Source organism: Sus scrofa, chromosome 17 (genome assembly GCF_054392235.1).
Source record: "Sus scrofa isolate SSC_HxYL_T2T_F1_AM1 chromosome 17, Sscrofa_HxYL_maternal_Yorkshire_Landrace_v2.0, whole genome shotgun sequence".
In the NCBI taxonomy this organism is placed as follows: Eukaryota; Metazoa; Chordata; class Mammalia; order Artiodactyla; family Suidae; genus Sus; species Sus scrofa.
The window spans coordinates 12,931,564-12,958,502 of record NC_139399.1 but is presented as its reverse complement, the minus strand read 5'-3'; the positions used below and the strand labels follow the sequence as shown (position 1 = coordinate 12,958,502).

General features: G+C 39.2%; 1 long non-coding RNA gene across 1 annotated transcript in view; it reads right to left on the bottom strand.

The window, feature by feature from the left end:
- Positions 1-572: 572 nt before the first annotated feature.
- Positions 573-26,939, bottom strand: part of LOC146395137 (uncharacterized) — a 120,353-nt gene continuing 93,986 nt past the window's right edge. Inside the window, exon 4 of the long non-coding RNA XR_014831882.1 lies at positions 573-2,146. This is a non-coding gene — a long non-coding RNA (uncharacterized LOC146395137). The remainder of the gene's footprint in view (positions 2,147-26,939) is intronic.

Below are 26,939 nucleotides of genomic sequence, written 5' to 3'. Positions count from 1 at the left end.
TAGAGTAATCTCGATTGGAGGTTTTTCCCTTTCATCACGTTTAGTATATCATGCCACTCCCTTCCGGCCTGCAGAGTTTCTGCTGAAAAATCTGCTGATAACCTTATTGGGGTTCCCTTGTATGTTATGTGTTTCTTTTCCATAGCTGCTTTCAAGATTTTCTCTTTGTCTTTAATTTTAGACACTTTGATTAATATGTGTCTCGGGGTGTTCCTCCTTGGGTTTATTTTACATGGTACTCGTTGTGCTTCCTGGATTTGAGCGAGTGATTCCTTTCCCATGTTAGGGAAATTTTCGGCTATTGTCTCTTGGAATATTTTTCTGTCTCCTTCTCTCTCTTTTCTCCTTCTGCCCCCCTATAATATGGATGTTGGTGCATTTAACATTGTCCCAGAATTCTCTGAGACTCTCTTCATTTGTTTTCAATCTTTTTTCTCTCTTTTCTGTTCTGCATCTGTAATTTCCACTAATCTGTCCTCCACCTCGCTTATTCGTTCTTCTGCCTCCTCTATTCTGCTCTTAGCTGCTTCTAGTGTTTTTTTTATTTCAGTGATTGTACTTTGCATCTCTTCTTGTTTAGGTTTTATATCTTGTATCTCATTGGTCAGTGTTTCCTGTAAGTTATCCATCTTTGCCTCCAGTTTATTTCCAATGTCTTGCATCTTCAGCATCAACAGTCTAAAGTCTTTTTCCTGGTGGCTGAGAATCTCCTCATGGCTTAGCTGTTTTTCTGGGGTTTTTTCTTTCTCCCTGAGTTATAGTTCTCTGTCTTTTCATTTGTATAGGTTTTTGGTGGTGACCTTTTTACATATAATAGAGTTGTGTAGCCTCTCTTACTTCTGATGTCTGCCCCTTTTGTGGGTAAACTTGGTACAGGGGCTTGCTGTAGGCTTCCTGATGGGAGGGGCTGACGCCTGCCCACTGGTAGGTGGAGCCAATTCTAATCCCTCTGGTGGGTGGGGCTTAGTCTCTGGATGGGATTAGATGCAGCTGTGTGCCTGAGGGGTCTTTGGTAGCCTGTTTGCTGAGGGGCATGGCTCTGATCCCACCTGGATTGTTGTTTGCTCTGAAGCTTCTCAGCAGCTAACTGATGAGTGGGGCCAGATTTTCCCAAAATGGCCACCTCCAGAGAAAGGAACGGCTGCTGAATATTCCCGAGAGCTGTGCTTCCAATGTCCTTCCCTCACGACAAGCCACATTCACCCCTGTTTTCCCAGGAGGTCCTCCAAGAACTGCAGTCAGGTTTGACCTAGATTCCTATGGAGATTTTGCTTTGCCCTGGGACCCAGTGCATGTGAAACTCTGTGTGTGCCTTTTAAGAATAGGGTTTCTGTTTCCCCCAGTCCTGTGGAGCTCCTGCACACAAGCCCCACTGTCCTTCAATGCCAGATGCTCCAGGGGCTCTTTCTCCCAGTGCCAGATCCCCATAAGTGGGAGTTTGATATGGGGCTCAGAACTCTCACTCCTGTAGGTGAGTCTCTGTGAACCAGTTAGTTTCCAGTCTGTGGGGCTTCCCACCTGGGAGTTATGGGGTTGTTTATATTGTGAAATCACCCCTCCTCCCCCTCGATGTGTCCTCCTCTTTTTCTTCTGGAGTAGGATATCTTTTTTAAGATTTCTGGTCCATTTGAGTGAAGAGTGCTCAGTCTTTAGTTGTGAATTTTGTTGTTTTTAGGAGAGAAGTTGAGCTCCAGTCCTTCTCTTCCAACATCTTAATCCCATCTCTCCCAGACCTTAAGTTTTTTTTATTCTCCTTTCATAATACCCCAAATATTCTGAATCTCAGAATTTTTGAAACAAAAGCATAAAGACAAGCAAATAATTTTGACATGAAGTGAAATTATAGGAGTTTGTAGCCAAACCCCAGAGTATTTCTAAAACATCTATAAAGAACTCAGTCAAACTCTTATGTACACTTAGTAATATAGTTTGTGTTCTTAGAATACAGCAAATTTATTCATATATTACATTTTTCACTATAAGTGCTAATTATAAAAGATTCTAGAAGGGGAAAAAAAAGAAAGTTTAGGAAGTTCTCTTGTGTCATGGCAGGTTGAGGACCTGGTGTTGCCGCAACTGTGTCTCGGGTCAATTATGGTGTGGGTTCAATCCCTGGCCCACGAATTTCCACATGCCATGGGTGCACCTGGAAAAAAAAAAAAAAGAAATTTTATCCTAAAGAGCAGATTTGAGAGTCTAATTGTCTATACCACATCCTCAAATATGTACCTCATTCTGATATAGTCACTTGAATTTATGAATAATTTTGGTGTAAGGCAGAAAATTAGTCATTTCTCTTTTATAAGAGGAGATAGGCCTCATCTTGGCTACAGCTTTTAAATAAAATTTGGAGTAAAAGGCATTCTAAATCCAACTTAACCCCACAAAAAATTATCTTTCTAGCATAGTAGTGCCCGGAGATCTTTTTCTCTATTATCATTCCCCACTAAAAAAAATCCAGGGCTCCTTCAAGAAATGTCTGATTTCAGGACTAGGGTAGAGTAGATACAAGGTGACCCTGGAATATCTTCTTATGGCAGAAAGTAAGAAAGCGCTTTTTTTGTTTTGTTTGTTTTTTGTTTTTCAATAGAGCTGCATCTACAGCATATTGAGGTTCCCAGACTGGGGGTCGAATTGGAGCTACAGCTTCTGGCCTACACCACAGCTCACCACAACACCAGATCCTTAACCCATTGAGTGAGGCCTGGGATTGAACCCGCAACCTCATGGTTCCTAGTCGGATTCATTTTTGCTGTGCTGTGATGGGAACTCCAAGAAAGTGCTTTTTTTAAAAGACGGTGGTATCACAATGACACAAGAGGCAGCTGGAACATGCTCCCATGATCCCAGCCTGGGATAATTTAAACTCTAAAATAATGAAGTATAGATCATCAAAAACATAGAGTTAATGAGTCCAAACAAATAATAAAAAGATTAAAAATCAGTAGAGAGGAAAATTTCCTGTCCTGGCACAGTGGAAATGAATCCGACTGGGAGCCATGAGGTTTCCGGTTAGATCCACAGCCTCACTCAGTGGGTTAGGGATCCGGCGTTGCTGTGGGCTGCGGTATGGGTTGCAAACACGGCTCCAATCTGGCCTTGCTGTGGCTCTGACATTGGCTGGTGGCTACAGCTCTGATCAGACTCCTGGCCCAGGAAACTCCATGTGCCATGGGTGTAGCCCTAAAGAGACAAAAGACCAAAAAAAAAAAAAAAAAAAAAAAAAAAAAAAAAAAAAAAAAAAGAGCTCCTGCTGATGGTAGAATGCTGAATGTTGACTGGTTAAATGTGGAAGAAGTGGGGAATGTAAAAAATCATCAATTTGCAGCCATCATATTAAACTTTGGTTCAGGCATGAGTCACTGATAGATGCCAAATCTCAGGGGAAATTGTCATGAGCAGTAAAATATTTGCCTGGTCTTCCCAGATAGCTTATTAGCTGGAAATGCCCGGGGCGGGGCGGGGGGAACATTACAGGGTTAAATTGAGGAACATCTTGACCAGGTGATCAAAATTAATATCAACGCTGAGGAGCAGGTGAACATCATGTGCCTCTAGAGAAGGAGACACATCACTTCTGGCCCGGAATACATACCTGAATGGAATCTGAATGGAACTTTTTGAATCCCTTTTTTAAAAATGAGACTGCTTTCTTCAAAACGTCAATGTCATAAAAGGCAAAAATAGGCTGTGGTAATGTTCTAGGTTAAAGGAGACTAAAGAGACATGACAATCTGTTCCCAAACTGGATCATGTAATTCGGGGTGTGAGGGGGGAGGCTATGACAGACAATATAGGGTCAATTGACAAAACTGGAATACAAATAGTAGATTAGATAAAATTATTTTCACAATACTAAATATGGTAAAGTTGGAATTCCCATCCTGGCTCAGCAGAAACGAATCTGACTAGCATCCATGAGGAAGCAGGTTCAGCCCCTGGCCTCGCTCAGGGGATTAATGATCCGACATTGCCGTGAGCTATGCTGGAGGTTGAAGATGTCGCTTGGATCTGGTGTTGCTGTGGCTGTGGTGTAGGCCAGCAGCTACAGCTCCAATTCAACCCCTAGCCTGGGAAACTCCATACGCCCTAAAAAAAACAATAAATTAAAAAATAAATAAATAAATAAATAGTAAAGTTGATCATCTATATTTAAGAGACTATCCTTATTCTTTGGAAATATACACTGAAGATTTTAGGGCCATGATGAATGCAATTTACTCTCAAATGGTTTAAGACCAAAAAAAAGAGAAAATAATTTAAAACACACACACACACACACACACACACACATTGAGCATGGAGGATAAGAAAACAAATGAGAAAGCAGTGAGATAAAATGTTAATGATAGGTTAATATGGATAAAAGGTATACAGATGGCTTGTGTACTATCCCTATGTTTCTATAAGCTCAAAGTTAGTTTCAAATATATAGTTTTAAAATCTTCTCTCCTTTCCTCATATGTATTGTACACTTTTTTTGGTGTCTTTATTATCACCTATAGTTTCTGAAAAAAATCAGACTGTTCCATGGGTAAATAAGATAAACTTCATGATGTTTTTAAAAAAATCTTTAACAAGAAACCAAAAAAAATTAAAGTTAAGGGGGAAATTAAACATTTGAAAAACAAAGCACAGATCTATATATAAAAGCATGAGCCTTGATTTGATCAGGGGAAAAAAGCTAAAACACAATATTGAAAAAGCTAAAGTATAACATAAACGTAAAATGTAAAACATGCAAAAGCATAAATGTGTAAAGAGCTCTTGAACAAAGCTTGTGTTTTTCTGCCATGTTCATTAGAACATGAAAGTACTATATTCCTGCCTAAATGATCAAGGTTCCTTTAGAAGTCTGTGACAAAATTTCATGAGATCTTTTCAAATAAAAGTCAGAATTCACCCATTGTCACTATCACAGCCAAAATCATTCTCCAAGAACTGGGGAAGTGCCTCTCTCTAACCTTATAACCTCACCCTCAAGAGTCTTTCTGGCATCATGTTTCCCATGAATTAACATCAGCCTAACACACGGCAACCATCCATTTAAAATGCAAAAGTCTGCTTTACTACAGCATGAAAGCTAAGGAGGCATAAGCTCTCAGCAGGCAGGTAAATTGCAGATATACAAAACCCTTTATCTTGTGACTGGTTCACTCTAACACTCAGGGACATGCATGACCTACAAGGGCCCTTCTGGGAATAGAATAAGGTATCCTTTGGTGGTAGAAGTAATTCTGCAGCACCTTTCATGATTCTGTAAGTTGTTGGATTCAGCTGGGTAGTTTTTCCACCACATGTGATAGTAGCTGGGACTACAGTTCACCTGGAGCTCAGGGTTATCCAAAATGGCTCACTCACAGAGATGGCACTGATGCTATAAGCTCCTCTGGAGCAATAGCAGAGCATTCTTGATTCTCTTCCACACGGCCTCTCCATACAGATTGCACTTTATACCACATGGCGACTCATTTCTAACAGTGAGGATTCCAAGAGGAAGGAAACAGAAGACTCTTAAGACTTGGGCTTAAAAGTGCCAGAATGCAGGAGTTCCCACTGTGGCTCAGTGGAAACAAATCCAACTAGTATCCATGAGGATGGGGGTTCAATCCCTAGCATCGTTCAGTGGGTTAAGGATCTGGTATTGCTGTGAGCTGTGGTGTGGGTTGCAGATGCAGCTCGGATCTATTGCTGCTATGGCTGTGGTGTAGGCCAGCAGCTACAGCTCCCATTTGACTCATAGCCTGGCAATTTCCATATGCTGTGGGTGCAGCCCTGAAGAGCAAAAAAAAAAAAAAAAGTGCCAGAATGCCATTTTCATCACATCCTGCTGGTCAAAGCAGTCACAAGGCCAACCTGGATTCAAGCAGAGGGCATCTTGTTTTGTCTTTTGATATGAAAAGCAACAAGGACATGCAGAGAATGGAGGAGTGTTGGGGACCATCTCAGGCAACTGGCCCCAATACCTGGAAGCCCTGCTAATACCCATTTCCTGGGATGCTTTTGTCCTTTCTGGTTGGGTTCAAAGTGGAATCAGGTGCAGTCCAAAGTCTTCCAAAGCACCTGATCTTTGACCTCGTTTTTTTTGTTTGTTTGTGTTTTTTGGGGGGGTTTTTTGTTTGTTTTTTGTTTTTTGGGGGTTTTTTTTTTTGGCAGTCCTGGCACTCTGCATCCATAAGCCCTAAAGAACCATGGTCTAGCTACTCACATTTAAACACATATTTTAAGAATAATTCTTTCCTGAAAACTGATCTTGGAATGTGTCACCCTTATACATTTTAGCTGTCCAAATGCCAGTCTTGTCTTTCCCCTAAAGTCTTCTCATCTGTCAGTCATAAATTAACATGACAAAAACTCACATTTATATGGCATAATATCACATCCATAACATAATTTGTGCATGCAATGAAAGAGTTATACTTCAAAGTTATACTCCATCATTAGCAAATGGTGGAATTTCATTACAGGACTAAAACTACTTTTTGCCAGTAAAATAAAACACATTAATAATACTTCAGAGCTGATCTTAACCTCTTACAAAACACAAAAAATAAGGCAGAAAAGGAGGAAAAGATGTTTTTAACCTGTGTTAAATCTATTCCCAGTGTGAGTAAATTACTTTTCTTTAGTTTTACAAGAGTTTTCCTGTAAATGCATGACACTGCCTTTGAGTAATTGCTGCCCAATAAAAAGCTCTAACTTTCTCAACTTTTGTTAGTGAGGGGTAAAATCTCAGCAAATACATTCATTTGTAAATGGTAATCTTTCTCAGCATGAGTCTATGAGGCCATAGCTTTGGTGCAAGATCAGAATTGAATTAATGTAGCAATGATCCTATGGGATGAACCTAGTCTAACTCCAGGTGATGCACCAAGGGAAAAAAAAACCTCTTAGGAAGCAACCTTCTCTTCCAGTAAAAGGGATTATCCCCCATTATAGCCATGCTGGTCACCTAGAGCACTCAGGTGCCCAGAGAAAAAAATTGATGTCATTTACTACTTTAAGCAACATATGTTTGGGACCACCAGACATGACAAGCTGTAAAAGGTAATTTCAGAATTCCAGAGTTAAGAGGGTGATAGCACCTACAAAAAGGATTTTTTTATATAGAGACAAAATATAAGAGTTACAGAAAAAACGGGGGGAAAGAGAGGGAGAGAGAAGTTAGAAGACATCAATAAAAGCATGATTAACATACTTTTATAATAATTTTCATCAACATAACTAGACATTATGTATATTGACACGTACTCTATCTTATTTTATCCTGGTATGTCTCACTCTCTTTAAAATGTCTCACTTTGTGTACTAATTTTATATTTAAGCATTTTCCCACTTTCCTCATTTTTCCCCATTTTAAGCATCCCTGAGAGGATATCAGGGCAAGTATTATTAAGTAGAATTAAGCCTCTAAAATAAGTTGCTGTGAGAACTTCCCCTTAAAGGACAACATCTAAGTGATATCAGAAAGAAAGAGAATTTACACACATATTGAATTTGCTTTTTCACTATGTCTTCTTACACATGCAAAACAGAATACAAAAAGACATCTTGGAACAAATTAATATATATTTGCCTCATGTGGACACTGGGCATTAGAGTTAAGATTTAAGAAGAAAATAGTATCTTCTAAAATGAATATAGCAATCATTGAAAAGTGGAAGATGTCATCACTACCATTAAAATCTTTTTGTGAGAAAAATGTCCTAACAGACATCAAGAAAGAATTAATTGCCTACTTCTTAGTGATAAGGAAACAATTACATTTGGTGATAAGATTAAATGAGGTAACTTAATCATTTATTTTATTAAAAATGCTGGCATCACAGTCTGGGTAATGTATTTTTAGAGGGGGATAATGCACTTTTAATTTCTAAATTAATCTTTAGAAAGAACTCAGAACCCCTGTGGTGTGTGCAACTTGGATTTATACTAATGATTTAAAGGACAGCTGCCACCAGCCAAATGCAGGCAAGCATAGAGAAGGAAAGAGATCTGAGGTTATCAGTACGATGCATCTACAGAGTGCTGAAATTGATTGATTTTGCTTGAGTCTAGGCAGTCTGAATATAGCAGCAGGATTCAAAAATGCTTTAAAACACAATTTCACTGAAAAGATCCAGTTCTGCCAGCAAGGTGGAAATGAATTCACCAAGTTTGCGTGGCAGCAGCCACACAGTGTGAAAACAGCTAACCCTTAACCTGCATCATTTCATGGACTTAACTTTTGTGTTTCTAAGCTTGACTTCTGTATCTTCTTATATAGCCACTGCATATTTTACTTATCACTTCCTATTCTCTAAAAGCAGGGAAGCAACTTTGTGAGAAGTAATAAAATTATGAGAATAAACTGGAAAAAAAAAGTTCTAGATAAAATGCAGGTAACATTTAAGGCAAATTGCTCTGGTATAAATTCAGCCCTGTACCAGCATCATCTCATAGATCACAGAGTAGATGGTTGGTGAAGTTGATGGGATATTGATTGCAGCAGGAAAATAAGGGGCTATAAAACAAAAGATGATTAACATGAAATTGTTGAATGAAGCAAAGTCTTAATAGACTGGGAGTTGTTAAGTAAAACGGAGAATGGGTAAAAGAACTAAGCTTTCAGATTACTTATAACAGAATTCCTTTTCATTGTGTATTACAAATCTCCTGTGTGTTTTTACTTTCTGGTATATTGTCAATCCATATTCACCCAGTAAAAAACTTCTGAAATTAACATGTGGGGAAAAGTAACCAAATCTGGGACACATCATCAATCAGAGAGAAGACAACTTAGAAAGGAAGCAATGGCAATCAGGGCCTTAAAAACCTATAAATACTGTCAGAAAATAAGGCTTTTCTTTATTCCCTTCATTTCACAAAGTCCCACTAATATTTTACTGCTATACCATGTGCAACTTTTTTTAATAACAGTTGCTGCAATGCAGTTTTACAAGTCAGTTTGTTGCTTAAAATATGTAGCGCTCAACTAACAGATATATTTCTAAAATATTCTTCAAGTAAACTTCCAGAGCCAAGTGGTTTTTTGGTCGAACCCACTCTAGAAAAGAAATACACACCCATTTCGTCCACTCCTTCAGATACACACACGCACACACACACACACACACATCACCACCACCACCACCATGGTTCCTGCTAAGATATTGTTACTAAAGAAGCTTCCTTTGACCAGAAAACCAGGCATCCCCGAAACATTTTTGGTTTCATTCCATTAAAAAAGAAGTAGCTTTTCTAAACCAAAGTCAAAGCAATTAGGGGAGAAACTCCAGAGCTTAGTGTGTCCAGTCAACCACTGAGGGTCAGTGGATAAATGGACAGCCTTAGCTTCCCCTGTGCCGGCTTTTAAAAGCAGAAACGCTGATCTCAATTGAACAAGTTCATATCCCTGTTAAAGGAAGGACTTTTTTTTCCAGAAGACATCAAGGGCCCTGCAGCACATTCAGATAAAAAGTAAACACAAGAAATTATTAAAATAAGTTTTTCATTGAGGCTCTTGCCCTGTTAGAGCATCAACTGAACTACTGATAAACGTACATAACCCTCGTAAAGTTTCTAATCAATTCCACAGTAAACAAAATATCAATCACTGAAAACACTATTTGATATTAGCAAGATTTGATGAAAACACTAATCATACAGCCTAAGAACTCAGTACAGTTGCCCCCACATTTCCTTTAACCATTTCATCTCGTTTTCCTTTGGCTGCTGAGCAAGGGGCACAAAACAGCAAACTTGTTTCATTCTTTGTACACAAGCCCCTCTGATTTAATTTAGGGCTGCTGGGTATAGCAAATAAAAATGTAGGATGCTTACAGTTCCCGTCATTGCTCAGTGTGTTAACGACTTGACATTGTTTCTGCAAGGATGCAGGTTCAGTCCCTGGCCTTGCTCAATGTGTTAGGATCTGGCTTTGCCACATGCTGTGTCATAGATTGCAGATGTGGCTCAGATCCGGTGTTGCTGTGACTGGGGCATAAGCCACAGCTGCCATTTCGGATCAACCCCTGGCTCGGAAATTTCCATATGCCTAGATGTAGCCATAAAAAGAAAAAAAATGCTTAGATAAATTTGCATTTTGAAAAACAAGCCATAATATTTTAGTATTAGTATATTCCATGCAATATTTGGTACATACGTAAATTTTTTAATTATTCAATGTTTACTTGAAATTCAAATTTAATCAGGTTCCCTGAATTTTACTTGGTAAACTTACTCTATATGCCCTACAATTTACATTGTATTTTAGAACTCACCCCATTATTAAAGGAAATAAGAGAGCTGTCAGGGATAGAAAAACTGGAAAAGCACCAATTTGTGAATGAGAAAATGTACACAAAAGCCCTCTATAACTTTATAACGTGTGATACCAGTAGTTCTCAATGGGTCATGACAGAGAAGAGAGAAAAACTGAAATCATTGAGAAATATCTTCCCTCCGATTGAAGCCACTACATTGTATCAATAATATTATGTAGTACTTTGCCATTTTTATTCTCATCTTAGAGCCAGTGGTTATAAACACAAGCTTTGGGGTAAAACTAACCTAAATTTGAACCACAGCTCTATTACTTACTTACTGCTTGATCCTAGACCAGATACTTAACTTCCCCTAAGCCTTCTCTTTTTCATATTTAAAATTAAAACAATGATACCTCCTCATATGGCAAAGGAAAGCATTAAAAAAGATATATCCTCTTTTTAAAGCACTTAGAACATTACCTGGCACATGGGAAGACCTTGTTAATAGAATGTTATTATTCTTATCATATTGTGCAAATTGTTTTTACCATGCCCATTAATTCAAGATAAAGCTCCCTGGCAATCACAGTCAGAAAAGATCTTCTACCCTGGCTTATCTATGAACAGAGTTTGCTGGGGTGCAAGTGAGAAGAGCCAGTCACTTGTAATCTGCAGAATATCTGGCTCTGCATGAACATTAATCTGAAAAGTCAGGAGCCCAGGGAAAATTTCTCCTTCCTTATGCTAGCTCTTGTTAGAAGCTTTCCAGGCTGAATTCCTTCCCCACACAATGGACAGAAGAAATGAGTCTATCTGGTTCCCAAGTCTTTCATCCCTTAGTATCCAGGGGAGATTTGTTTCAGAACTCCTTCAAATACCAAAAACCAAGGATGTTCAAATCTCTTATCAAAATGGCAAAGTAGAGTTCCTGTCTTGGTGCAGTAGTTAATGAATCCAACTAGGAACCATGAGGTTGCTGGTTCGATCCCTGGCCTTGCTCAGTGGGTTGGGGATCCAGCGTTGCCGTGAGCTGTGGTGTGGGTCCCAGACGCGGCTCGGATCCCCTGTTGCTGTGGCTCTGGCGTAGGCCGGCGGCTATAGCTTTGATTTGACCCCTAGCCTGGAAACCTCCATATGCCGTGGGAGCGGCCCTCAAAAAGGCAAAAAGACAAAAAGAAAAGAAAAGAAAAGAAAAAGTTCCTGAAAGCTACATCTTAAAAACAAAACCAAAAAAAAAAAAGGCAAAGTTCTAATTGTTAGAGAAATGCAAATCAAAACTACAATTAAACACCACCTCAAACAAGTCAGAATGGCCATCATTAAGAAGTCTACAAATAGCACATGCTGGAGAAGTTATGGAGAAAAGGGAACCCTCCTTCACTTTTGGAGGGAATGTAAATTGGTACAATCACTGTGCAAAACAGTATGGCAACCTCTCAGAAAACTAAATATAGAACTACCATATGATCCAGCAATACCACTCCTGGGCTTATATCCAGACAAAACTATAATTCAATAAGACACATGCACCCCTATGTTCATAACAGCACTATTCACAATAGCCAAGACATAGAAACAACCTAAATATCCATCAACAGATGAATTGATTAAAAAGATGCGGTACTGGAGTTCCCATCGTGACTCAGTGGTTAACGAATCCTACTAGGAACCATGAGGTTGTGGGTTCAGTCCCTGGCCTTGCTCAGAGGGTTAAGGATCCAGCATTGCCATGAGCTGTGGTGTAGGTTGCAGACGCGGCTTGGATCCCGAGTTGCTGTGGCTCTGGCGTAGGCTGGCAGCTACAGCTCCAATTCAACCCCTAGCCTGGGAACCTCCATATGCCGCAGGAGCGGCCCAAGAAATGGCAAAAAGACAAAGACAAAAAAAAAGATGTGGTACATATATACAGTGGAATACTACTCAGCCAGGAAAAAGAAAGAATGCCATTTGCAGCAACATGGATGGAACTAGGGATTATCATACTAAATGAAGTAAGTCAGAACAAGAAAAATAAATACTGTATGTTTCACCTATATGTGGAATCTAAAATATGGCACAGATGAACCTATCTACCCAACAGAAACAGACTCACAGACATACAGAACAGACCTGTGGTTCCCAAGGGGGAGGGGAGAGTGAATGGGAGGGACTGGGAGTTTGGGGTTAGTAGACGCAAACTATTACATTTAGAACAGATAAGCAATGAGGTTCTACTTATAGCACAGGGAACCAGCTCCAGTCTCTTGAGATAGACCATGAAGAATGATAATACAAGAAAGGGAATGCATATATATGTATGACTAGGTCATTTTGCTGTATAGCATAAATTGGCACAGCATTGTAAATCAACTATACCTTAATAAAAAATTTAAAAATTTTTTAAATTACAAAATTACAAAATAAAATAGCATTGTATTTGCATATAACCTATGCACAGTCCCCCAGTTCTTTAAATAATCTCTTAATTACCTATAATATCTAATACTATATAAGGACTATGTAAATAGTTGTAAATTTACGTGAATGTTATGTAAATAGTTTCCAGCATGCAACAAATTCAAATTTTGCTTTTGGGGACTTTCCAGGGTTTTTTTAACAAGTATTTTCAATCCTCAGTTTGTTTGAATCCAAGGTAGGTTGAATTCGTAAATGTGGAGCACGTGGACATAGAGGGTCAAAGGTATAGAGCTTCCTCTATAATTCCCTTTTGACTTTGCTCTGTGTGGTCAGAAATATGTATTTTAGCATGATATTCCTGCATAATCAAAAAGGGTTCCCAGAAATCTAGTTCTGTTCTTAGAAGTCAACATTCCTCACACCTGATCTGCCTGCCTGGTTTCTTTCTTTCACATAAATATAACAACAGAATTGGCCAGAGGCCCCCTAGGCAACACAGTGAAGGAGCTGTATGACTGGGGGGAGGAGTTGTCACATTGCTCCAGGCATTCGTTCTGCGTGGGCAAGACTCTCTAATCACATACCCTGAAGGCTTACGTTGCATTTTCAGGCTTATTACCTTATTAGAGGAAATAGGACAGCTGCTTCCCTGCAAGAAATGATGGGAAAGCCCAATTTGTGAAATGTGTTCCATTTCAAAGTCTGTGGCTTACGGGCAACAAGGAGTTAGCAGAAGCAATTTATAACACAATTTCAAACGCACCCTAAGTCTGGAGTTTCTCTTAAGGATTTCTACCTTTCTAGCATGCCTGAGGAAGTGAAGGACTGCTTGTAAAAGTCTTTGCTACCTATAGAGACAGCAGATGCCAGCACAGTTAGAGTGATAGAGGCTGCAGGTGCCTTGCTCCCTGGTGCCCTGACACCACATGGATATTTTGCACCCGATCGGTTTTAAACCTTTTAATAGACACCTAGAATTATACCACTAAATAACAGGGAAATAAGTGTATAGCCTCTTGAGTTTTCTTAGAGAAAAAGAAAATGATTTCCTAGGACTCAGGATTCTGTTTTTTCAAAATGCACTCCCACCTGCCAAACTAATTAGCGGAGGACATCCCCAGGTGGACCAGATGCACATCCTTTGTCTGCATTACATTCCTAAGATGTTCTTTCAGACAATGAACTTTCCCCCGATGCTTAGGCTAAAAAGGAGATAAATAACTAGATGGCAGACAAGTTACAGCACACCTAAATGGTATGTGCCTTGTTATCCTACACAGGTCCCTTGGAAATGCCATCTCCTTAGACCTTCCACTAGCCCCATATTCAATAGGGAAAAGGGAACTAACTACTGGTGATAGTAATTCTTATCCTCTCCATTCTATCCTCTTGCCTTTTCTTGATGCATCCAGCAGCCCTGCCCACAACATCTAGGGGAATAATCCATCACCAAGTACACACAATAATAATAATAAATATATCAGTTTATTAATTATCCATTTTTAACTTTTATTATCTTCAAAAATTAAGATCATACCTTTTTAGTACAAAAGTGATTTCAGAATGCAGTCAGTCCACAAATGCTGAGTTCCTAGTGTTTTCTGCCCACAGTGCTAGCAATAGGTGTGACCTATAAGAAAGATGATCAGAATCCCTACTCATAGTCCAAATGTCTGAATTTTCAAAGTGTGCAGACGTTAATCAATTTTTTATAATTAAGATTCAAAATGCTTAATATTTGAGAATATTCTGTTGCTTCCTTTTATGTAATGTGTCATGCCTTTTAGATCAATACTGAAATTTAAGAGAACACATTTCACCAGAAAGGAGTAGTGATAGAATATTTAGATGGGATGGCTCACTAGGTATTCTGTCACGGGACTATTAGTAGGTAGCCTAGTGACAGAATATCCCTGAAATTGACTATGAAAACAATGAGGTGACATTAGCAACAGCTCTTAACCTCTCTGATCAGAAATACAGCTCTGGCTTAAAAAAAGGGATGGATGGGTAAAATATTCAGAAAGAAGGTGCACATTTACGACTGCCTTGTTGAAAATACGGACCTAGGAGAGAGCTGGGATACACATTATGGGGCCAGTCTCAAAACAGAAATTGTAGGCATGGCACAAAATCTAACATGTAACAATAATCACATGAATGCCAGGTCTTTGGGTTCTACATTTGATGGTACTAAAGAAAAAAATACTCTTCCAAAGATGACATTGTCTAAAAAGTAGATACTTCAGGGCCTCCTCATAGCTGACTCCCCTCCAAAGCAAATGAGGAGTTTACCAGTTCTTAGCACTCCAACTAACTCAGAGCAAGGAGCCTCCATCCAAGTCTATCAGTAATGAACAGGCTGCATCAGGATATCAAAATGCAATGAGCTGGGCCACCGTACTTAAACTTTGAGGGAAAATATGGAACCTAGACTTCAAAGGTTGACTTCAATTTTTATCCACAGTAACAACATTCAATCATTCTTTCAGGAAATATTTAAGCTCCTAGCATGCGCCACACACTGGGTTGGGCACTGGGAATACGATACCCAGGAATACACAAGTGCTCCAGGTCTCTGCCCTGCCTGGCGCACAAGGAATTATGGCAGAGTTGGGTTGGAGAAGTATGACAGATTGTAACTTGGTAGATCCAACCAGCCAGAAAAACAGTTGTTCAGCGTTTAGCCTGCCTTAAACACTAGCACAGTGGGTAGTGGCTAGATCCATCCATTCGTTGCTCACATATTACTGAGTGCCTACAAGGTGCCACGTCATAGATAGTGCAAACCGAGGGACAGCAAGAAGGCCTCCTTGCCAGGCCTGAAACCAGTTAGCTTTCAAACACCCTGCACAGCCCAGCTTCAGGAAAGCATCTCCTTGCATTGCCCAGCAGGTGGTCTCCATTAGCCGCCTCTAGCCACCCCACACCCAGCAGCACTCACAGACCCAGCCACCTGCAAATCAGAGAAACTTCGGTCACCCTAAAGCAATCTAAAACTGTTTGCGTTTGTCTAGCATCAGCCACAATCAAATTTCTAAACAGGCAACACGGATTGTACTTGCTTATGTTTTCCTTTCGCCACCATCCTGCCCAGGTCCTGCCCACCTCGTTCCTCCCAAGCTGGCCGCCTGCAGCCGTTGCTCTCACCATTTTTATTTTTTAGGGCCGCACCCAGACTTTTTTTTAAAGTTCCTTCCTCCACTCATTTCCTTTCTTTCTTCTATTCCTTCAGAAACCTGCCCAAGGTAACAGCTCGTTCATTTCAATGAGAATAAGGAATTATGCTTGGCTTCTTCCAATCACAAGGCTGCATTTGTGACACACATTCCCAGAAAGCAAACCTCACGAAGAGTTCCATCAGTATCGCCTATTTTAGCACACCACAGACAGAGAGAATTTTGTATGAGAACTAGAAGAGAAAGTATGTGGGGCAAAGGCAGTAGAGTAAATGGTTAAGGGCACTTGCTCTAGAAGCAGACAATTTGGGCCAGAATCTCTGCTCCACTGCTAACTAGTTTTGCCTATTTATCATCTCTGGGCTCAATTTCTCCTTTTTAATGTGGGAACCATAGCATTTAACTCAGAGATTTGTTATAAATATTAAATGCACTGATATATATGAGAAATTTAAAACAATGCTTAGTACAGAGTAAGAATGCAATAAATGTCAACTATCTTGGAACTATCAGCAAGAGTGGCCCTATAATTTGTGGGACCTGTTGTAAAATATAAATGCAGGATTCCTGTTCAAAAAATTATTACGAATTTCAAGACAGCAGACTCTTAAACCAAGTGTGGGACCCTTCTGAGAACAGGGTTCTGGGAAAGTATACAGGGAAGATGGCCACCAAGTCATATCTGACTTGGGTCTCAGTCTAGGGCAAAGCCACATTCCTGACCCTGAAATCTAGGAATTTTTTTGAGTGGCCATTGTGAAAAAACCCTGGAAACCCATCATTTCTTTGCCTCTGGGAGAGGAGACACAGGCAAGAAAAACAGCACTCATCAAAAATACAAATAAAATATGCTAATAGCAACCAAAAAAACCTCTGCAGTCCCATCATGGTTCAGTGGAAACAAATCTGACTAGTATTCATGAGGACACAGGTTTGACCCCTGGCCTTGCTCAGTGGATTTAGGATCCGGCGTCGCCATGAGCTGTGGTGTAGGTTGCAGGTGCGGCTTGGATCTGATATTGCTGTGGCTGTGGCGAAGGCCAGCAGCTGTAGCTCCGATTGGACTCCTAGCCTGGGAACCCCCATATCCCATGGGTGCAGCCCTAAAAGACAAAATACAAAATCTCAAAGTAAGTTTTGTAAGTGGCAATCCCTTGAACAAACTATGTGATGGTCCATCTGGGGTAAAAATAATGTTTTCTCATATGTCATTAAAGCTGTTCCGTGGCAACATCTTACAAGAAATCTATGTTGGTCATTCACTATAAACTCTTGCAAACAAAAGCTTTTGCTAAATAGAAGAAACACTAGAACAACAAAGTATGTTATAAGCAGTTTGGATTTCTTCTGAGATTTAAATTAATTTGTTTTTAAAGCCATATTCTTTACTGTTTAATTTTGTAGTTTAAATTGCCTGTCAAACCGTAAGAAAATAGAGCCTGGATCCAGAGCCGAATAGGCCAGTTTTACTTTCACACGCAATTATAGTTTTTTAATCTTTTTTACCAGCTCAGTTTCAGAATCTTTTTATTTTATCACTTGAAATCAATTCTCTGCAACTTACTATACAAATTTTATCAAATACCTTCCATTTATTTTAAAGATCTAAATTCTGATGAAATAAGACTATATGATCAATGCAAATAGCATTCTTTATTCACACCCAGAGGCCCCCCCCCCCGCTGTAAATCATGATATGACAGTATCCATCTAAGGGTCCGATCACGTTACTAGTCCACCTTGTTTAGTATCAGATCACAAAATCTTCATCACTCATATTCCCTTTTCCTTTCTCTTCCACTTCACAATGCAGTGAAAACACATTCATTTTCTAAACTCATCATTTCCAGCAGTGTTCATTTTCAACCTTAATTTCCTGGCCCATCTATTCATTCAGATGCCTTTTTTGAAGGTGGCATTTGTCTGAATACACTGCATTAGAGCTAGACATTTTTTTAGAGCTCTTCTTATCTGCTATATAACCTCTGAGAAAAGGTTAATATATTCTTATATATTCTTAAGTTCCAAATCTCTTCCTATCCCAGGAGCTTAAAATCATATCAAGGTAATTTCAAATCACTTGAATTATAGCTCTGTGCTGTGCCTCTGAACTCTCTCCTATTTTAGTGGACAATGATAGCTATATTAAGTTTGGGCCCCAGAAATAAAAGTGGCATAATTAATTTTTAATATACCTTTTTGCAATTTCCACAATTACACTTAAAAACTTACTTCTGGGAGAAAATTATTTAACTATTTACTTATTTATTTATTTATTTTAGGGCCACAGGTGTGGCATATGGAAGTTCCCAGACCAGGGGTCTAATTGGAGCTGCATCTGCGTGCTTACACCACAGCCACAGCAATGAGGGATCCAAGCTGCATCTGCGACCTACGCCACAGCTTGTGGCAACACTAAATCCTTAACCCAAGGAACAAGGTCAGGGATCGAATCTGTATCCTTGTGGATACTAGTCGAGTTCATTACTGCTGAGCCACAACAGGCACTCCTAAAAAATTATTTTTGAAACAAACTTTTTGTAGAATTAGTTCAGAAATTTAATGTCCCATGGCCTTTGAAAATTTCTGTTAGCAAGCTATTTTTCTTAATTGATTATTTTAATTAATGATCATGCACACACATTGAACTCCTTGGGCTCCATTCTCTTGGATGGTAGAAGAACTAATAATTAGGAGGTGGCTTTTAAATCTTCCCCTGTGCACTGCAATTTCCTTGACTTTTCCACATAACGTTGAATGGCAGTGACAGAACGGGACTCTGGGGTCCACTAGGAGAAGTGAGACCAACCCCTTATTTATACATAACTCCCCCACTTCCCTTTCATGCAGTGGCATCACAATGGCTGTGAGAGGGTTCCAGGCCACAGCTAACAATAGAGTGAATGGTGCCCCACAACCGTGTGGTGAGAAACAGGACTTGGAGGAGCACCGGCCAAGGAAGTAACAAGGAACAGTGAACCACACATTTCCTCGCTTTCCCAAATATACAACAGGAACTCTTAAGAAGAAGAGAAAAGATTGGAGATTAGAACTATTGTCTGAAGATCCCCTGCCACACTCTGGTCTTGCTGAGAACAAGGACCATGTCTTACCCACAGCTCCTAGTAGTAGTGGGCATATGGCTGCATCCACAACTCAAGATGCAGTTGTCAGCCCATCTTATTGGCGTGGAGCGAGCTGAGAGCAGTGCCAGGTGAAGAGGAAGGATCTGTTATCAGGGAAAGATGTGGAAGAAAAGCCTAGGTGGGCATTTGCCAGGCTATGAGAGACTGATACAGATGACATAGGAAAAAGAGTAAACGAGCAGGGTCCTCAGAAAGACACTAAAATCTGATTTCTCCTGCTTTTCAGTTTTTACCAGGGCTCTCCCTAGGCAGACCGGAAGCAACCAAGTTGGAAAAAGAAAGTCTGTTGTTACCGGGTTTCCAAATAGCCATGAATCAATGGAGCGTTAAAAACTCAGAGTCACAGCCATGGGGTATTTAACCATCATATATGGGAAGAACTGGAACATTTTCTAGCGAGGAATCCTTTTTAGTTCAGAACTGACCTTGACCTCTGAACCTCTCTCTCCAATCAATAACCCATAGAGCTGCAGCAGACTCTGTAAGAAGATGATTAGAGAGAACACCAAAGGGAAAACCTTGCTCAAGGTATTTTCAAGCTAAAATGGTCAAGTGGTGTTTTGTGTGATACATTGAATGAAATTGTTGTCCTTAGAAATATTTTATACAATATACAGTTTTTTTATGCTGAGCAAAAGAAGCCAGATACAAATGTGTACATATTGTTATGATTCCATGTATATGAAGTTTGAAAACAAGCGAAGCTAATCTCTAGTGACAGAAAGCAAATCAGTGGTTGCCTGGGGCTGGGAGATGACTGGGGAGGGAAGAATGACTGACAAGGGCAAGAGGGAGCTTTGGGATGACATAAATGTCCTACATGTTGTTATGTCATATGTACTTATCAAAACACATCAAAACTACCTCCAGGAATTCCCACTGTGCTACAATGGGTTAAAAATCCAATCGCAGGAGTTCAGGTGGCTGTGGACGCTCAGGTTGGATCCCTGTCCCAGCACAATGAGTTAAAGGATCTGGTGTTGCTGCAGGTGTGGTGGTGTAGGTCATAGCTGTGGCTCATATTCGGTCCCTGGTGAGGGACCTTCCACATGCCACAGGTACAGCTGTAAAATTTAAAAAACAAAAATGAAACAAAAAAAACAAACAAAAACTACCTCTAAAATGTATAGCTTTTATTGTACGTAAATTATATCTCCACTAAGTTGATAAAAATAAACTGTTTTCATTTAAATATAAATGTTGAGAGCTTTCAGAAAACCATAAAATCAGAGTTCCCGTTGTGGCTCAGTGGAAATGAATCTGACTAGGATCCATGAGGATGCAGGTTCGATCCCTGGCCTCGTTCAGTGGGTTAAAGATCTGGCATTGCTGTGGCTGTGGTGTAGTCTGGAAGCTGTAGCTCTGATTTGACCCCTAGCCTGGGAAACTCCATATGCCACAGGTGCAGCCCCAAAATGCAAAAAAAAAAAAAAAAAAAAAAAAAAAAAAAAGAAGAAGAAGTGTTATGTGGTTATCATATATGCTAAGTTCATTCATTCTGTCTCAACTCAATCCTTCTACTGCCCTTTAAGATCTGGAGGAAGAACTGCCATTGTATATATTTAGACCAGAATGAACTCATCTGATAACAGCAAGAGAGCTCTGGCAGCCAGGCTAGGTAGATCTGACCAACAGTACCCCTTACAGACTAATATCTCAAGAGGTCCTGCTTCTCTTAGGAGAGGATATATTTGATTTTCAGGACAAACTTAAAGTATCCTAAGCCAAAGAGCACTAACAGGACCCGCCTGCCACTGTATAGAAAAAAAGGTTTTATTATGTTTGTCTTTGTTTTTGTTTTTTATTTGTTTGTTTGCTTGTTATGGCCACAATTAGGGGTCGAATTGGAGCCACAGCTGTCAGCCAATGCCATAGCCACAGCAACGACAGATCTGAGCCACGTCTGTGACCTACACCACAGCTCATGGCAATGCCAGATCCTTAACCCACTGAGTAAGGCCAGGGATTGAACCCACATCCTCATGGCTGCTGGTCGGGTTCATTACCGCTGAGTCATGATAGGAAGTCCCTGTCTTTGCATTTTAAGTGAGATGGTTTTTTTCCAAGCTATAGGGCATTTTTCAGTGAGCATGGGGTGCAAGACATATTACAGATGGAGCACAGTGCAGTGCAAAAATCTGAGCCAACTAATGATCGGGAGACTCAGGCTCTACTGCTGGTTCATCCTTAACTAGTTGTACTGCTTCAGGCAAAACAGGAACCTCTGTATGCCTCATCTCTCTTAGATGAGGGGAAAGGAATGGACCAAACATAAGGAAATATCCCTTCTAGCTCTAAAATCCTATAATTTATATGTCAAAGCCACCAAAGGATTCCAGACACCACCCTGGCCTTTTAAAGTTCCCACAGATACAGAAGGGATCCAGGCCTATTCAGGTCATGTATGACTCACAACAATGGACTCCATATTTTTGAATCTCATTTGACCACTGCATTAAGGAGGACATCTCTAGAGAAAAAGACACAATACAAATCACACCTGCTTATCTGAAAGGAGTTTGTCTGAGTGGGTACTTCCTGCTACCATATACATGGCTACCATATCCATTAGTAAACGTTTGACATACCAGCTAAAGATATATCTACACATCTACTATCTTTCAATAGCCTGTTTTGAAGGTACAACCCAAACCATTATCATCATATCTATATTAAAAGCAATTATCATTTTGTTCAATGCAAATTTAGGCCTTAAAAACATTTCCAGAATTTGGAGAACATGTAACACAATTAGACCCATATATCCCCAGGTTTAAGGGCTGCAGTGGGTCAAGGGAGCATTTCAGCAAAGTGGCATTTCCATATGTGACGTTTCTATGTGTTTGCCTCCTTCCTCCCTTCCTTCCTCCCTTCCTCCCTTCCTTCCTTCCAATGACTGTACCCAGGGCACATGGAAGTTCCTGGGCCAGGGACTGAAATTGAGCCACCACTGTGGCAGTGCCGAATGCTTTAATCCACTGCACTAGGCTGGGGATTGAACCTATGCCTCTGCAGCAACTGAGCTGCTGCGGTCAGATTCTAAACCCAGTGTGCCTGCTTACTTTCTTCAACAGCCTCAGGATTTACTTACTAACTGAGACTAGCTAGAGCACATTGTGCTTTAATGGAGTAGCTGGGACTGACCGTAGTAGCTGTCCCTTCAGTTGTATTTTCTCAGAATTTTGGGGGTCCTAGGGCTATACTTACTTGTGATATATTTCAACTTATAGAATTGTGCCCTCCATAACTTAACTGTCTCAGGGTACAAGTACAGAGAAAACACTCAGGAAATATATATCACTTAGAAGGTGAGTTCACAGCCTGTTGTCAAGCCAGTCAGCTGGCCTTGTGCCAAACCAAAGCAGATGGAGAATTCCATGAGGTGGGCCTCACGAGCCACATTCTAGAAAGAATTTTGAGAACTGCTATATAGAAAATCCTGGGTGATCTTAAATATTACCTATAATTAAGCACAAAATGACAAGTTTATATGAATTTTTTTAGAGAAAGTGCACACTTTACACTATCTTCACTGAGTGTTTCTGCTATCTTGGTATAAACAGAGGATTGAGTTTGAACACTGAACCAACTTAGCTTATATATATAAGTGGTACCTAGTATAAGCAACCAGGGAAAAATACTAATTATACTAATATATGGCATTTTAAATATATTCCAAAATGCAACTCTGAGTGAATGAAGAGTAGTTGCTCTTTTAATACGATGACATTTATAATCAACCTGTAAGAATAGCTCCATAAGTAAAAATGGTTGAAACAATCTATCTAATACTCGGGCACTAGTAAAAACAACTTGAAAAATGGATTTTTCTTCTCTTTGTGTCCATCTATCTAATTACAAGCTTTAAAATGTGCTTTCATTCATTCAAAAATATTTATTGCCTACCTATCACTAGGCTGGTAGTTAGGGAAACAGAGAAAAGTAAAATAGACAATACAGTTGCTGCTTAATGGAGCATACAGTCTATGCTATATGGGGAAAGCAGACATTTTAAAAATATCATAAAATAACATACATATTATAATCACAATCCATGATAAATGCTAGGAAAGTGGGGAGGGAAGGGCATGAGAAGATATAATTAAGGGACCTAATTCAGATGGCTAATGGGGGGAAATATTATGGAAGAGGTCTTCAGGGAATGACATTTTCCCAGACATGAATGATGAGAGTAGTTATGCAAGTATAACATGGGAGAAAGAGTTTTTCAGGCAGAGAGATCAACATATACAAAATCCCTGAGTCAGATATGAGCTTGGCTTGTTCAAGGAAACATAGTAGGCAAGTGAAAGCAGCAGAAGCAACTTGAAGCCAGAGAAGTAAATCAGGAAAGATTAAAAAGTCATAACAGACCATACTAAGGATATTCTATATTATACCAATTATAAGAGAAAGAGGATTCATGATGCAATGCCAATCATTTCCAGGCTTCTACTCTGAATACACTTGTTTTCAGTTTTCTCTGGTCTGCTGTACTAGTTTTCACTGGCCCTTCTGTTTACCAGTATCTTAGTTTCCTAGAGTGACCATAAATACTATGAAACAGGTGGCTTAAAACAACAGAAATTTGTTCTCTCATAGTTCTGGAGGCCAGAAGTCTGAAATCAGGTTGACGGCATGGTTGGTTCGGCTCACAGGGAGAAATGATCCTGTGTCCTTCTTCTGGCTTCTGGTGGTTGCCAGCCATACTGAACATTCCTTGACTTAAGGCAGCATAATTCCATTACCACTTGGCTTCTCCCTGTGTGTCTATTTCTGTCTCCAAATTTCCCTCTTACTGAAGACACCAAGCCATGGGTTAGGGCCCACTCTAATCCAGTATGGCCTCATTTAACACTGATGACATCAGCAAAGACCCTATTTCCAAGTAAGGTAATGGTCACAGATACCAGGAAGGTTCAACCCACAACAGGAAACTAGTAAAGGATTTTTTATCAAGGAAGTGATATGTTCATATTTGTATTTTCACGTCATGTTGCCCATTAGATAAAGACTTGGAAGGCAGAAACCAGTTAAGAGGGTACTGTGTGTTTCATTTTTAATAATAGAGTAGGATAAATGTTCTGAAAAATTCTCATCATATAAAACACAGAGAAATCCTAAAGACCATTTTAAAATTCTTTTAAGTATATAATTGAGCTAGAAATAGTAATTCAATTAATTTTAAAGAGGGTAGAGGAGTTCCCATCGTTGCTCAGCAATGATTAACCAGGCTAGTATCCATGACCATGCAAGTTCAATCCCTGGCCTCACTTAGTGAGTTAAGGATCTAGCATTGCTGTGGCTGTGATATAGGCCAGCAGCTGCAGCTCCGATTCAACGTCTAGCCTGGGAACTTCCAAATGCTGTGGGTGTGGCCCTAATGGACCAAAAAAAAATTTTTTTTTAATTAAAAAAAAAGGGGGTAGAAATTTTTAAAGACCAAAAAGTAAAATGAGGAATTAAATACAGAACGGCAAGCTGTCACTGCAGTGGAGGTGTAATCAGCCATTTGCAAAAAAATCTCTGGGGCTGGAAGCTTGAGCTTTACATGCTTTATAGGAAACAGTAGGCAAGGCATGATATCAACCCAAAGAAGTAGTTAGGATCTACAAATAAAGCCAGCGTCTACAAAGTCAACTTAAAAAGTTTGTTTATCCTCTGACAAAAACAGATGACAAAGAAAAATGTAATTCTTGTCCTGGACTCAGGGTGAATAAAAATAAGTAGAAGTTTTCCTTGATAATAACCACAGGGTTGACATACTCTAAGTTTGAGATTTAAATTATGCTACCGAGGATATCCAAGAAAACTCAAACAAGAAACTATTTTAAATAGCCCTGGGTTGGCTATACCTTAGATAGCCCTAGCTTCTCCATAGAAGGATATACTGTCAACACAAATTTTGCAAGATTCTCGCACATAAAGCCCAGGCATTTAAACATGAGCTCAATCTGAAATATGAAAAATTATATTTAAGAGTAGCAGAAACAACTAACAGTAGAATTAAAGCATCAAGGGGAGTTCCCGTTGTGGCTCAATGGTTAACGAACCCAACTAGTAACCACGAGGTTGCAGGTTCAAAACCTGGCCTCTCTCAGTGGGTGAAGGATCCGGCATTGCAATGAGCTGTGGTGTGGGTTGCAGACCTGGCTCAGATCCTGTGTTGCTGTAGCTGTGGTGTAGGCCAGTGGCTACAGCTCAAACTTGACCCGTAGCCTGGGAACCTCCATATGCCATGGGTGCAGCCTGCAAAAAAAAAAAAAAAAAAAAAAAGAATTAAACCATCAAGGACTTCATATATTAGAAATATGAGATATAAATTAAGTATTTTTAATTATTCAAAAAAGAAATTGAAATCACAAACCAGGAACAATACAGTACTTTTAGAAATAAGGATAATTTGTAAAAGAACCAAATGAAACTGCTCAGATGAAAAATGTAATCACTAGAGTTAAAAATTCAATAGTTAATTTTAAAGAGTTGAGGAAATAATGATTGGAAATTATCCAGAATGAAGCTCTGGATATATATCCAGAGACATAATGAAATGCAGAATATGAGAGGCTAAATTACACAAAGAGCAACATGTAAGGTTTTACAAAGCCTTATTTATGATCCAGAAGGGGAGAATAGAGAAAATAAGGAAAGCTGAATATTCTCAAGCAGGATAAATAAAAAAATTTTTTTTAAAAAGAAATCCACATCTAGGCACATAGTGAATTGTATAACATCAAAGAAAAGGAAAGATCTTAAAAATACCCAGAAGAAAAAAATTTACCAACAATGGAATAATTGTTATACAAAAAACAGATTTTTTTTTAAGAGCAACAGTATGTCCAAAACACAATGGAACACTATCCTCAAATCACTGGGAAAAAATAATATCCAACTCAAGTTGCTTATTCAGCCAAACCATCACTTAATAATCAGAGCAAAGTTAATGCATTTTCAGCAAATAAAAATATGTGTTTAATGTAATCAGATACTCACTAAAGGAATTGCTAAAGGAAATACATTAATAAGAACTAAAATAATTCCAGAAAAAAAGTCTAGGATGAGAAAAGTTGTGATAAAGAAACAAGTAAATATAAATAAACATTGACTATATGAAATAATAATGATATAAATATATGAAACAAAAAACGGAATCCAAATAATGTATAAAAATACTATGTAAGATAGGAGGAGGTTCATCAAAATGAGGATATTGTATTGCTAGGGAGAAGAACCAACATTAACTTCAGGTTTTGTTGAGATTAAGAACATACAATGAAGAGAAAAAAGGCTTACGACTTCCAAACCAACATGGGGGAAAGAGGAATGTTTTAAATCAAAATTTAGTCAAAAAGAAAGAAAAAAGGATAACACAGTAAAAGAAAAAATAAAAAGTACAAAATCAGAAGATGAAAATATATCTGACTATAAAAGAAATCATAAAAAATATAAATGGATTAAAATCACTAATTTGAAAACAAAACTTTAGATCTGATTTTTAATTTAGCAATAAGTTATTTATAAGCAACATATTTGAAACATACAAATCCTTTCCCCAAAAAAATACTAAATTAGATGATAAGAGGTAGGAAAGGTCATGGTCTCTTATCAAGTACCTAGTGTAATAGAGATTTTCACGTAAATTACTATTATTATTATTGGTCTTTCGTCTTTTTTTAGGGCTGCACCCATGGCATATGGAGATTCCCAGGCTAGGGATCAAGTCGGAGCTGTAGCTGCACACCTACACCACAGTTACAGCAATGCAGAATCCAAGCTGCATCTGAGACCTACACCACAGCTCATGGCGACACCAGATCCTTAATCCAATGAGCAAGGCCAGGGATCAAACCCGTGTCCTCATGGACACTAGTCAGGTTCGTTAACCAAAGAGCCATGATGGGAACTCCTCTCATGTAAATTGTGACTCAGAGTGAGATTTTATTATTTCCATATTCCAGAGGAGGGAACTA